The following is a 14,307-nucleotide window of genomic DNA, read 5'->3' as shown; positions in this document are numbered from 1 at the left end:
CTGAATTTCGGTCTACAACATTTGTTTAGCCAAGCCATAGTAACTATTTTAAGCTTTCTACATAAATGCAATCTCTTTGGTTTCACTTCTATCTTTTACATTGCCTTGCATCCCCACTAGTCTGACACCTTCCTTTTTTGGAGAAATCCAATTATAAGATAGTATTATAATGGTGCTTTTTATATTCTTGTTATTTCTTTCACTTTTTCTTACTACACATGCACTTTGCTGTTGCATGACCAGTGCCTTCTTACTGCAAGCCTCTGTGAATGAGATTACCTTGTACAGTACGTTTGTTATCTAGTCTGTTGAGGGAAATACAGAGGTAAGCAGTTTGCATAAGTCTGAGTATCCAAACTTAATGCACTCTTTTGGCAACATCCTTATTTTTCTATACACATGTCAAAGCAATCTTACGATTTTCTGCAGAAGAACACGCTCATTAGCGTCCCTTGGGAAACTGCCCTGCATTTCGATAGGAGACAGCTTACTTCTCTTAACAACTTCACTAGGAAACATTATTTCACTGTGAAATATTTCAGTGGTGCTGCATTTTGCTGTCTGAATTTGGATCACTTTAGATTGTCTCTGATGTGCTGGCATGGATTCACAGCTCAGGTTGGAACCGAGAACAAACTGCTCCTGGGAAGCGGAGGAGGGGATATTGCAGGACTTAGATGTCGAATTAGCTCAGCACTGTGACAAAGGAATCACCAAAATCCAGCTATACGCAAAATATAAAATAAAATATGAATAAAAGCAGTGGCTGTTGCCATCAGGAGCTGAACATTTTCTGTAGTAATCAGCGTGGTAGAGAAAATACTGAACTATTCCCTTACAGTTTTTTCCCCCCCTGTATTCACTCCAGAAGCAGGAACAGAACAAATTAATACAATTGCTATGGTAATTTCCTATTTTCTAACTACATAGAGGCCATTTGGATATCCTGGTATCGTAATAGTTCGTAACTGTAGAGTTCTTAATGGCTGCTGTAAGGTTGGCCCAATAATGCTGCAAATACAAGTAGGCAAAGAGCGTAGCTGTTTGGACATTCATTGCTATTGTGAGTGGACTTTACAAAAGGAATTAGTTTATGTAACTCATATTTCATGAAGGCAAATGAAATCTCAAATGTCCTGTAATTACAATAATAATTTCTGCTTGATGTTTAATTACTCTACCTAACGAGCCACCAGTACTATAATGGACAGGTAGAGCTCTGATGAAAGTGTCTTTCTCTTGTAATTAGGTTTCTGAAGGAGGACAGAGGTTTCAGTGTTTACAGCAACACATGGTTAAGTCATGTCACAATTTCCATGATTTTCAAAATGCGATTAGTGTGGCTGTCCTGCTTCTGCAAATCACTGGTCACATCACAGAAATACGAATTGGAGTGTGCACTAAACTCTTGTTCCTGGAAGCGCTTCTGTTTATGTTGATTATAGCACAAATAAATGATCGCTAATGTGTGAGCGAAGTGACTACAATAAGAGGTCTGGGAAAAAAGGAGAGTCCTTAAAGGTCATCTGGAAACAGCATTTAAAACAAAATGTATGAATGTGTGAAACCATGGTTTAAATTAAATGAAATACATTGTTTTCATACAGTGTACTTTAAAAAGTGAAGGATAAATGGAAGTAGAGTGGTGGATCTAGAAAAGGACTTTGGCACCATTTACAGAACAGTAGGGCAAGTAGGATACAAGTCCTCTGGTCTTATATACCAAGCATTAAAGGACTCGTCCAAAATGATGGAAATTCAGGTTCAAATCCTCCCTTGCACTGACTTAGGGCAGCAATTTGACCCCAATGCTCTTGCACTTTATGGCAGTATCCCAATCACAAGACTTGCAAGTCATCTGCCACAGCTCTGTGCCGCCTGCCGTTCGGCTCTCCAGCCTGCTGGCTGGGCACTCAGGTACAGAGGAGCGCACTTCAGTTCAATCTCTGTTCGAATAAAGAACATCTAACTCAGCTAGTATCCTCCAGTCCAAAGTGTCCAGTCACGGTCATAACCTCACCCTAAGACACAGGCCAAGGCAGAGGATGAATTCCCTACTCCCCACCCTGATATTGTCATTAAAGGAAAGTTTAGTCGATGTGTAACAGACCTACCTGTAGCGTGGGAGCTAGCACCAGTATTAACTACGTAAAATCCTCATTGCAGGCAGTTGAGAAATGTGCATGAGCACTAAGATTCCCAAGGCAACAAATGATACTGCAGGACTGCAGACGTTGATTTGTTGTGATCCTGTTTCAAAATAAAAGAGAAAAGAAGCACAAGAGTTCCTAAGTCAGAGAGCACAAAGGTGAAGTGTCAGAGGAAGCAACAGTAAAAGCAGAATAGTCCTTTAATTTTCTGTTCTAATACTGAGGGCAACAATAAGGTTAAGGCGCATTAACACATTGCATAGGAGTCTAGTGGTATTTGCAAAATGCCATATACTTCAGCCTCACGTCAATGTGAAATATGGTATGTATGTCTTTCTTTCAAAAAACTGTCCTGAAGCCCACTGGGCTGTGGAAGGACCACACTGCTGACACGAATGGGGAAGACTCTCTCCGTACACTCCAGTATCTGAGAAATTATTGCTTAAAAAAAATAAATAGACTGTGTGCAAGGCCTGCTGCTCAGTTACCCAGACCTAGGAGGAAATAACCTGCTTATGCAGAATTTATCCTTGTGACTGGCTGGTATTTTAGCAATACAAGACTCTAATTTTAAGACCATCAGAATTCTCCCAGGCTGCAGGTGAATCTAAGCTACAGAAATGGAGCCAGGTTTCATTTTAGTTTGAAGTATCCAAACTGCTGACAATTAAACTTAATTGTATGAATAAGCTCCTTAACAGAATGCACTGCTGGGCTTTCATCCAGCCTAGTGCTGGCAGGAAAAGAGAAATCTATATGCAGAGAGTCTGTCAACGTTCTGTAACCTGGGAGAATAGGGCTTTAGCACCGTTTAACAGAAACATAGAAGGACCCTGATCTCCCTGCCTTTCCAAGAAAACTCCAGTTTTCTTTTTCATGAAGTGTTGCAGTAACAGTCTTTATCCTCAACAACCTGCTTTTCCGTTACTATGTTTTCTTGAAGGTAAATTTCTATAAAAAGGATTAGATCTTTTCATAAGGTTTAATTCTTGGCTTAGGCTCTACCTGCCCAAACAACACACATGAAAAGTCTGAACAAACAAGGCCAAATATCTTTTTTCTGGAGATATCCTTTCTGAAATATTAATGTTTTGTTCCTTCTAGGGTGGCATCTTTATTTGCTGTTTCTTATGCAACCAGTTTGTTACTGTATCTGCCACTGCAACTAGAATTGCAGGAAGCGAAGGGGGTCAGTTGTTTTCTATTTCATTTCTCTTTGGTATAATTTTAATTTGTTTTCCCTTATTCTATCACTTACAGAGATCTGAAGGCACCTACTCAGGTTGAATAAAACTGAATACCATTACCAATAATTGGATATAACCTTAGCATGGACTTCTGTAACACTATAAACCCACCTATTTTCATGCTACATAAAGTAGTCTTAAGGAAGGGACAGCTGACCAACATGGCATTGTGGAGAACTTTTGTCCTGTGAATCAACAGATTTTATCTCCATGTTTTTTCTTCTGCTGTGATTTTATCACATTCTTATAGTTACTGACGGGACAGGTCCAAACCCAAAACCAAATGCCACATGACTATGCAAGTCTTTAGAAGCAGATTCTTGTTTTAATCAGTGGTTAGTTTCTAACCCTCATGGTGATAAATGTCCAAAACATCTATTTAAATTCTGTGAACTGTGGCAGAACTGTATAAATTTCCACCCCAATGAAGCATCTCAGAGCCCTCATCCTACAAGATACAGCTCTTGATTGGAATATGGGATAAAATATGGTCCAGAGGGGAGTTTGTGGAGCCAAGAGAGTGCTTGGATACTGTGGATGCTATAGAAAGCATTAAATATTCCAGAAAAAAGAAAGATGAAGGGAAAAAAAAAAAAACAAAGCAAAACAAAAACCAGAAAGTTGAAGATTGAAGCCTTTAACCTGGGACACAGAGTAGTCAGTGACAAAGCACAAAACAATGCAAGCCAGGTAAAGTAACCACTGCTGAAGCGAGATATGAGGCCTGTAAATACTTCTGTCTAACTTCTTTCGTTTATAGGAGTGTAGTAAGAAGTAGAACATAAGTAGTTGGGGCAGCCTACAATCCATTTACTCCACTGGCACAAGTAAGGAGGAGCAGGCACAGGGTCTAGAGACAAACAGAAGCTATGCTCCTTTACTGGAGAAAAACAGTTGTGTTACAGGATACTCTCAGGGGCAGAAGCCAAAGCCAAAACAGCAACAGATTAAAAAAGCCATCAGAGCACCTGTACCTGAAAAGAGAGTTAGCCTGTTCTTGTTTTGGGCAGCCCAGAACCACGGACCTTGTGTGTGCTGGTTTTGACTGGGATAGAGTTATTTTTTTTCCATAATAGCTTATATGGGACTATATTTTGGATTGGTGATGAAAACAGTATTGATAACGCAGAGATGTTTTCCTCACTGCTGAGCAGTGCTTACACAGAGTCAAGGCCTCTTCTGCTCCTCACACTACCCCACCGGCAAGCAGGCTGGGGGTGTACCAGAACCTGGGAGGGGACAGAGCCGGGACAGTTGACCCCAAAAGATCAAAGGGATATCCCATACCATATGATGTCATGCCCAGCAATAAAAAGGGGGCAGAAGAAGAAGGAAGGGGGGGGATGTTTGGAGTGATGGCATTTGTCTTCTCAAGTAAACGTTACGCTTGAGGGAGCCCTGCTTTCCTGGGGATGACTGAATGCCCGCCTGCCATGGGAAGGAATGGATGAATTCCTTGATTCGCTTTGTTTGTGAACACGGCTTTTGCTTTGCCTATTGAACTGTCTTTATCTCAACCCATGAGTTTTCTCACTGTTACCCCTCCAATTCTCTTCCCCCTTCCCACTGGTGAGGAGTGAGAGAGCAGCTGTGTGGTGCTTACTTGATGGCTGGGGTTAATCCACAGCACTGGTGTTCAGAAGAAGTCGTGTTTTTCCAGACTAAAACCATGCAGCTATCCCAGGGAGGGTTCGTCTTTCCTTTGCCTTGCACTTGTGTGTATTCTCTGCTATTTTAGTAAGCTTTCAACTTTATTTAAATTTGTTTTAGAACAAATCAGAACCCCTAAATTGATTCATGAGGATTTACGGCATTTTAATTATGGAGTGATTTTTTGAGTGATTTAAAGGCTGATATGAGCTCGAAGCAGCCCAAGATTCTGCAAGGAAATGAGAAACATGACATTTTGAAAAGGAAACCAATTTTCCTCAACTTAAACTGTTGCTCATATAAACCAAATTATAAATATACTCTGTGACTGTAATGCTACAGAGGACTGCTTACGAAAATATGATTAGTAGTGCAATTTTCTTAGGTTTCAGCTGCTTTCTTTTCTTTACCAGCTTTAATGCAGGAAAAATCAACATCCTACCTCCTCACCCACCCGTCTTTCTCAATGAAAATAAAACAACAAATCAAATTCTGCAGGATAGCTCTGGGATATTCTGATAAAACAGTCGTACAAAGAGGACCCAGGACAATGGTGGGGTATAGAAGAAAGTATATCTATATAAAGCGTAAAGAAATTTGAACACGGCTGTGATCCCAAGGTTATGCCTTATCCAGTGCCACAGTTTGGCTTGCAGAGAAACAAAGACCAGAGGAAGTGGCCACACGATCTAGCTTTTCTGTTTCAAACACTGGTCCACCATAATATGGCAGTCAGAGGGGCATCAAATGGGGCAAACTTGTTGAAGACATAAGGAGCTTACTTTTTAACACCTTCTGGCAAGTCAGGCACATAAACAGCAATAAAAGGACCACCGATAAAACCTATCCTGAGCTGCAGAATACTTAGCTACCCATCAACGCATTAGGTTGCATAGAGACTGTGTGGGATTTGCAGGGCACCTCATGACTTTGTAGCACTTCTTTATACCAGTGATTTACTGCAAAAGCTTTGTAGTTGTGGTATTAGAAAACTCAGCACTGCTAAATTTCACATTAAAAATATGAAAATAATCTGGCTTGCCCCATTTAGATACTAAAGTTCTTGTACTACCTCTACTGAGAAATTGAGCTTTATCCTTGCGCAAATAAAGGAAAAAAGAATGCATTCATTGGCATTCTTCTTGCACAAATAATATGTATAGCACTTCACAAAGGTAGTAGATAAACGTAAGATGATTTCATTTATCAGTAATGATGGGAAGGAAAATGCAAGAGAACTACTGTTTGTAAGTCTGTGGTAAGATGACATTGTGTGTGAAGTATCGGTTTCTTGGTGTTTGGCAGGCATTTATTATAGAATTACCTTCTTCTGAATGCTATTTCCAACAAAACATGACTGTCAGTGATACATGTAAGGGTGCTGGAAAGCTGAGAGTCTGGAAACTCTTTCAGGAGCTGATCCATTAGGGCTCATTAGAAACAGCCTCTGCATGTGCAAGGAAAATGGTGGACCTATTTACCGGCATACTACATTTTGTCCTTGATTTTGTGTCTTTACACAAAAATACCTCACACTGAGAGCAGCAAGGAAACCCAAAATATAGAGCAGCAGTATTATTTTAAGTCCTCTTTTTGTTTTTTTAACATTACTCCTTGCTGCTTCTTTTCTTTCATGGTACAGTCCTGGAGAAAAAACATTACAACTTCCCCCCATACTTAGTTTCTAATGTTTATTTAACCTCTCTGCATTCAAATGGTAATAGATGATTAAACGTATACCTTCACCAACAGGTGCCTGGTGTGTATAATACCTCTTCATTAAACCAGTGAGTGAACTGTATCTGCTTTTTTAGTATTAATCTCTTTAGCTTTTCAAAAGCAGTAACACACATCGTAATTTTAAGCTGATGACTCGTTCTATTACTCCCAAGCCCATACAGAACAAGGCAAGAGACTGTCTGGCTCTATGGCTCTGCTGGGTAAAACTCTGTGTTGCACCAGAACTTTGTTAGGATTCAGAGGAGGAAGATATTGCCAAGGATAAAGCTTTGTTAAGACACAAAGAAGGCAGCTGAAATGGAAGGAATGATAAGTCCTTCTGGTACCTCCTGACCTCTTCCTGGATTCACCTACCCTGTGGCTTCTACAAGCTACTCACTCCCAGTGCACAGGTGTTGAAATTACAATGTAAGGAAGTCGGGTTTCATCCCAACACCTCAAATTAGATCAACTGGCATCGCCGTGTTCACAACGACCCTCCTTATTTGCTCTTGCAGAGTGATGTAGATCTGCGGAGGGGTTGCAGGGAGCAAAGCAAAGCCCTCCCTCTCTGGAAGCTGCAGCGGGGAGGAGGCACAAGGGAACTGTGCCATGAGCCCTCTTCCAGTGCAGTGAGATGGTGATAAGTGCTTCTCGCCGCTTGTTATCTGTGACAGTGATCTGACTTGTCACGGGAATCATGGAAAACCCCAGGGAAGATGCTGAGGTCATACTTGCAGCTCATCTGGACCAAGGCAGCCCAGAAGGGGATTAATGCAATAGAGTTTTACCAGCTTTGTCCCTCCACAGCGAACATCTTCTGTCCAGCTCCTCCTGGAAGGGTCACACACAATTTAGCACAACGTATAGCTGACCTGTGTAGGATAGATTGAGCTATTCTCATTGGCTGAGTGAGCCTCTGCAGATGGAAGGGTGAGGCAACAGTCTTGTGCCTGCCAGGTTTGTACCTGCTCTGATAGGACTCTGAGACTAAAGAACCTTACAGCTTTCTGTTCCCCCCCAGGAGACCCTTAAAAAGAACTCCGGAACATAAAAATGTGGAAAGAAAATTAGTAAAGGTGATAACTACAGTATTGGGAACTGTAACTAAGAAAGGGTTCTCGGGAACAGGGATTTTGAGTATGGCATGCTGAAGAAATTCATGCTCATTTAAACAGAAGCAGTAGCAAGTGTGAGACTGCAGATAGATGATCTGTTTCAAGAGGTTTGGACCCTGAGAGATTATTGAATACAGCACACTACCAGGCGTGAAGAGAAATTACAGAGAATATCCCAAATGGAAGACAGGAGCAGCAGAAAAGTTCCAGCAGAGCTGAAATGATCTGAAAATATGGAAGACAACTAGAAGGGATTTGTACAGTAGTGCTGCAAATAGAAAGGAAGACAGAGCAGATTCATTTCTGACAGGAACAGGTCCAACTCTAAGTGTAAGAGTTTCCTGCTCCCTCCTGCCAGCTGTTTTCAACTGTAAATGAAAACTAAGAGAAGAACCAGAAAAGTTGTAAAAGAACTCAAGACTTGTCCTACACTCCATATGCATGGGCCATGTCAACCTGTGTTGGTAACTTTCTATTCCTTTTCCTTAAACAAATCAGTCTTTAAAAAAAATCTAAAATTTTATTTATATTAATAGACAAATTTTCTTGGAAACTCTAATCCAGACTTACTGATTGCTAGAATACAAAGCATTAAGAGGAAACAGGGAACTTGAAAGTTTAAAGCTTTAAAGTCTGGAGAGAGAACAGAGGGAATCTGTAGAAATGCAGAAAGACACACAAAACTATTACTGTTGAAAGAGTTTCCACATCTTGATTGGTTATAATTACTTGGAATTTTGGTTTTACTAATGTTTATTTGTTAACCTAAGTTCTGGCTGGGAAAATGAAGATATATTGTTAGGCTTCTTCCTTCAAGAGGTTCAGTCTCCAAGATACTGGAAGTATGGGGCGACTTCCAAAGGCAAATTTCAGTTAGGCACTGAATTAAAACTGCACAACAGGATAAAAAGCCTCTTTCAATCACTTTTGGCCCTGGTGGTAGGTGAATACTATATAATTAACATCAAGCTGGCAACTGTCCTCAGAACATTTGACAGACAGAGAAAAGCATTCCCTCCCCTGTGATCTCTCCATAGCCAAAGCCCTCATGGCCCGTTCCTGGTTCCCCAGGTTGTTGTAGAAGCCCAAAGACTGCCTATAAAACAAATGAACTATTTTTGCTTCCTACATCTTCATGCCCTTCCTGGCCAGATCATGGGAGCGTTGTCTTCTCTGTCGTGTGCAGCCTACATCCAAATGTGCAATTTCTGCTCGCCCAGGCAACGATGCATGGCAAATCTCTCTATAGAGCTGTGGATTATGCAGCTGCCTGCAAGCGTTCACTTATGGCTCTTGGATAGCAATCAGCTATGTAAAATGACAATCATCTATCGCTTTCCATGTATCTTCAGGAAAGAACTGAGAAAAGCATGAGCTCCAGTATTTTGGTAAAGAAACCACACGAGAAAGAAAATCTCTGCGGCTGCGTGCAGCATAACCTGGCAGCAGAAATGCTGTATGCCAGACTCCAAACTTCATCTGGAGAGGCCCACATTCTGAAAATAAATCTGGGGAGAGTTACTGTATGCTGGAACATCCCCAAAATCCAGAAAAAGAGTGAGGTTACTGGGAAAGTATCCGTTTTGCTTTCTTCAAGTATGGGAATAATGTAAGACATATACACTATCACAGCACTTCCACCCAGCAGGAAAAGGAGTGAAGGAACGAAAAAGCATCTCCTCAAGCTATGAATGGTGAAAAAAATGCCTATTTTCAAATAGATTTTTCCAATAACACTGCAGCCAGCATATATTTTTATAGTGCTTTAGTCACAAATCATTTCCAAAGGGAAAATTATAATGTGACAAACTGGATTTCTGGTATTGGAATGAATCTGGCTGGAAGGAACGGGTAAACCAATAAACTAACAAAACTCCTGGGTGCAAGTAGCCAGAAACTGCCTACAGAAAAGCACTCTTGGATGTGCTGGTTCTCTCAGTAGTCCAGTCACCATGGCAGCTTCAAATCTGCAATACCGGGGGTGAGGGGTGGCAAGGGTTATGTGTGTAAAGAAGATACTGTAGTATACTCTGGGACGTGAATTTACAGCATGCTCTCTTCTCCATAGTAACTTAAGAGTCTGCCTGCACACATGCTTTAATCCCACAGTTTTGTCTGCAGTAATTTCAGAAGTCTTACTCAACCATAAAAAAAAAGGGTGAGCTACATTGCATTTATTGGGAGGTTAAAAGCAGGTACAAGGGCACTTACAACAGAGTAGCTAACAAATTGCAGGTCCGCACCCTTGCTCCTCCACAGTGACACCTCCAGGTGCTCAGCCTCCCTGTAAAAGAAGAAAACGTTTCCACTAAGTGTGCCGCTAATCGCAGTAATTGGAAGATACCATCCTGAATGCTGAACTAGCAAAAGCCCCGAGCTGGCCACATGAACATCCCCTAATGTTCAATTAAGATAAGGCTTAGTATATTGTTCAGTCTGCAATGGACAATTTTTTTTCTTTTGCTAGGTTGAAGCTTTTGAAATCAATAGAAAATGAAAAAAAATATTAATATAGCACATCATTTCAGTTACAGTGGAGCCCTATTAAACATCTACTCTTCACTCAGCCCTTGTGTCTAATTGCTGTGCGCCCAAGCACGTAATTTCTTGAAACCCTTTTATCCTATTTCATTTCTCCTTAACATTGTTGACTGGAAGAGTCTGTTTGACACTTTCATATGAGAGGGTGCCAGTTAGCAGTAATGTGGCAGCAGCACACGCCTGCCTGGGCCGTGGAGGTAGGGATCACGCAGGGCTGTCTGCTGCAGGAGGGCACCCACAGCCCCGTGGGCAGGCACTGAACGGGGCCAAGTTTGGAGACAGCTACCACCAAGGGCTAGGGTGGGGACTGTGGCTTACAGGTGCTCCCTTGAATGCCCTGAAACTTTCCATGAATTTTGGCTTTACTTTGGAAAAACGGTCGTAATAAAAATAAACAAAAAGCAGGGTGAACCAATCTGGAAATAGTAGTTCAGTTAGACATTAGTAGTGGGAAGTTTATCGTTTTTTAAATGTATACTCAAAGCAATGTTTAATGTCCAGATTTATTTCAATTTTATTTCAAAATAGGAAGGGAAACTTGGCATTTAAATGAACCCTTCAGCCCAAAGCACCGGCTTTTGCTCTATTCTCATTCACTGAGAACAGAGCAGCTATTTCATCACAGCTTCACCCCAGGTGATTATTCTTTACCACTTTACAAACTTGGCCAAGAAATCACCTATCTGTGCAGCCTTCCTTTCTTCCAAGGCCTCAGAGCCTCCCAAGAGCAGAGCCACCTCCGCTGCCTCCATCCCACTCCACAGCCCCCAGTCCCATAACTCCGGTACCCGCGACCCCCCAAGCAGGAGGTGACGATGCTCCCTTGCTACCCTCCTATGGCCATGCCACCACCAGTCAGTCGCTCCGGTGCTTTACCAAAAATCTCTCTATTCTCATACGGAGATTGTTTGCTCTTGGGTCTCCGTCTGGATTGTTTTCCCTGCTCAAATGTAGCTGCATTTACCAATACAATCGGTGCTTTTATCTAACGGATACGTTTCTAGATCATAAATTTTAATCCAAAATCTCTCAGGTATGCAACGATTAATATTTAATGGCTGTTCTATAATGTAATGTCTACAGGCCAATATTTCATCTTCAGAACTTTATCGTCATAGACCTAGAAAAGTTAGACTTCAATATGATAACAATACTTTATGAACACAGTGATTCCTGAATTCCCTAGCTGTCTCCTACAGGCAATGGTGGTGTTCCTGTGAGTCTTAAAAAATGAGCAAACACTTTTAATTGTTATCTATTCAACTTCTATTCAGTACTGTTGAGCTTCAAGTGTGAAATGCTAAGAGGAGCTAGATCAGTGCCAGGACAAGATGACAAGTAATACCTTTGCAATTGAGGTCATCATCCCAAGATTAGAAGGAGACTGTGATCTAATTCCATCTGTTAGGGGTCTTGGGAGTCCGTATCTAACACAGGAGAGTGCTTGGGATAACCTTATAAGAGGAATTTTGGAAAGATCTTCCAGAAATATATCACCTTTCCCGTTGGTTAATAAATCTTTATTTTTTGTATACTTTTTTCAAATGTCATCTAAATGCTTCATATGCTCAGTGTCTAAGATTTACATAGAAAAGGCAAAGGCAAGTGTCCATGGACCAGATTCCTCCCCATGCTCTACAGCTGCTGTAATTTATATTTCCCCACAAAGCACGAGTTTGCCTTTTCTCCTTCCTGCCTTTATAATTGAAGGGAAAATATGACTGCCCCAGGCTGCCCAGACAAAAAAAGGGCAAAATGCTAAATTGATTCACTGTGAAAATTTCACATTACCCCTGGTGCAACAGTCCTCTTGAGAAGCACAGGTGGGAATTCTCCAGCTCCAGATGGCTCGTTCTTCCCCTCCAGAGGAAGGCAGCAGCAAGTACTGCTCTCAGTGATAGTCATCACTCAGGGATTGAGAACGCTCCATCTACAGCCTCCTTTCTGGTCTCTCGATATAATACAAGTTAAAATCTTGCACTACAACGTGTGAAGAGCTGCCTAAAAGACAAGATACTGGTCACAAATTCAGTTTGGCACCAGCTTGTGATTCCTAGCTAAAGATTTGATTACTTTCTTAGGAGTAGTTACTCTTCCCTTGTCAGCAAGTAAAGCCATTACTCACTCCTGAGTTGAGACATTCCGGGTACCCCAGAAAGCCCCATCTTGCTTAGATTTACAGCAGGAATACTTCCATCAGTTTGAATAAACAAACCGTGTAGGCAGCGAGTGTTAGTCCTGAGGGCTCAATTCTAATCTAGAGCAAGATTATGAACAAATCCAGCTAGTAGAGGATAAAGCTGCTTATATACTGACTTGTAGTTGCATACCTGCTGCAATCGTCTGAAAAAATAAATCCCAGCAGAGTCAAGGGTCAGGTCACGGCTCCCGCATCAACTCCCCTCCCGGGAATAGAGAGTATCCGTAGGAGCAGTTTGGTCCCTGTGATCTATCAGGTCCACAGAAAGGTATGTACCTTGACTCGTGACTTCTGGGAAGGCTTTTCTTAGGATATTATTTGAGCAGCTACGTACAGGTAATCCTCAGGTTTCTCTGAAGGTGTAGAACACAAGCCTGTGTGGGACAGAGTCGTACCCACACCAGGCGCTGAGCTTTGCAGCTTACTCTCATTTTCAGTACAAGCCCGACTGGATTTCGGTAATTGATGTTTGTCTCTCTCCAGCCTGCTCTGCCGAGTGTCATGGAAACCTGCAGCAATTAACCTTACTTGACCAAACTCTGACCATGAAGATGTGAGTCCTTGGCTTCCATACAAGGTCAGGATTGGACAGAGGAATTTCCCAGTTTTACCCATCGCAGACCACTGTCAGATGGGAAAACCGCTGACATTTCCTTCCTGAGTGCATCTGCGATGCAGTTTTTCTAATACAGTAGTATAAAATAGCTGCTTCCTTGCTGTGTGATCAAGGTTGTTTGAACAAAGAAAACTGTATCTACGTTAAGCACACAACAGCACTTCCACATCATGAGTGACTCTGATGCTTTCCTCTGTCCAGAAAGCCAACAGTAACCTTGCTCTTAAAAATATTATGATGACAAAGAGCGAGTTACATTTGTTTAAACTACCATTCTACGGCTTTCTAGGTTAATTGCCAGGCGGGAGCAATATTTTGGCTAGTTGTTCTTTAGACAAAAGGTAGCACATCTTAGAAGAAATCCCAGCTGTAAGTACTGGCAGTGATCCCCCAGGACTGTAAGTTGCATGTAAAATAACTTTTTCTTTAATCGCCATTTTTACTAGCTCCTTTTTTCTCAGATAGCTATGAGCTTGGGTTTACCCAAGAAGCAGGCAGGCATTACCAAAACCACGAGCTTTACTTAAAACCACGAGCTTTACTTACTGCCAGAGCATGATCGCTACCGGCTGCTTCCCTTGCTGAGGAAGGACCACAGGAACAGCAAAAGCACATACTCCGTAGCCAGAATGGCTTTGAACAATGAAATGTTGGTTGTTTATTCACCTCCTTTTCAGTATTTGAGATTTGACTGTCCCAGTGCAGGATGCAGAAACTTGTTCTAACTCTAGGAGCATCTCAAGAGTTTATGGAGAGGGAAAGCAGAGCGAGGTAAGGGACACAAGGGCTGATCCTCAGGCCTTCACGAGGAGGAGGTGAGATGTCAGAGTAAGAAAACAGCTCTCAACACACACTGGAAGAAGTTCCTTATCCTTATAGATCTGTTTTTATGAGAATTAATTGTGTCCAAAAGTCAATGACAATTTCGTCAAAAACACTCTGAGCAAGCACAACCGGGGCCAGGTGCTCAGCTTGTAATTCCCCCTTTTGTTTCTGCAGGTTTCTTTGGGGTGTGTTTTTTCTGTAACATCTATGTCTGAAGTTATTTTTCTCTTGTGTGCATAAT

This window comes from Opisthocomus hoazin, chromosome 18 (genome assembly GCF_030867145.1).
Source record: "Opisthocomus hoazin isolate bOpiHoa1 chromosome 18, bOpiHoa1.hap1, whole genome shotgun sequence".
Lineage (NCBI taxonomy): Eukaryota > Metazoa > Chordata > Aves > Opisthocomiformes > Opisthocomidae > Opisthocomus > Opisthocomus hoazin.
The sequence above is the reverse complement of the archived record's forward strand: the minus strand, read 5'-3'. Positions refer to the sequence as shown.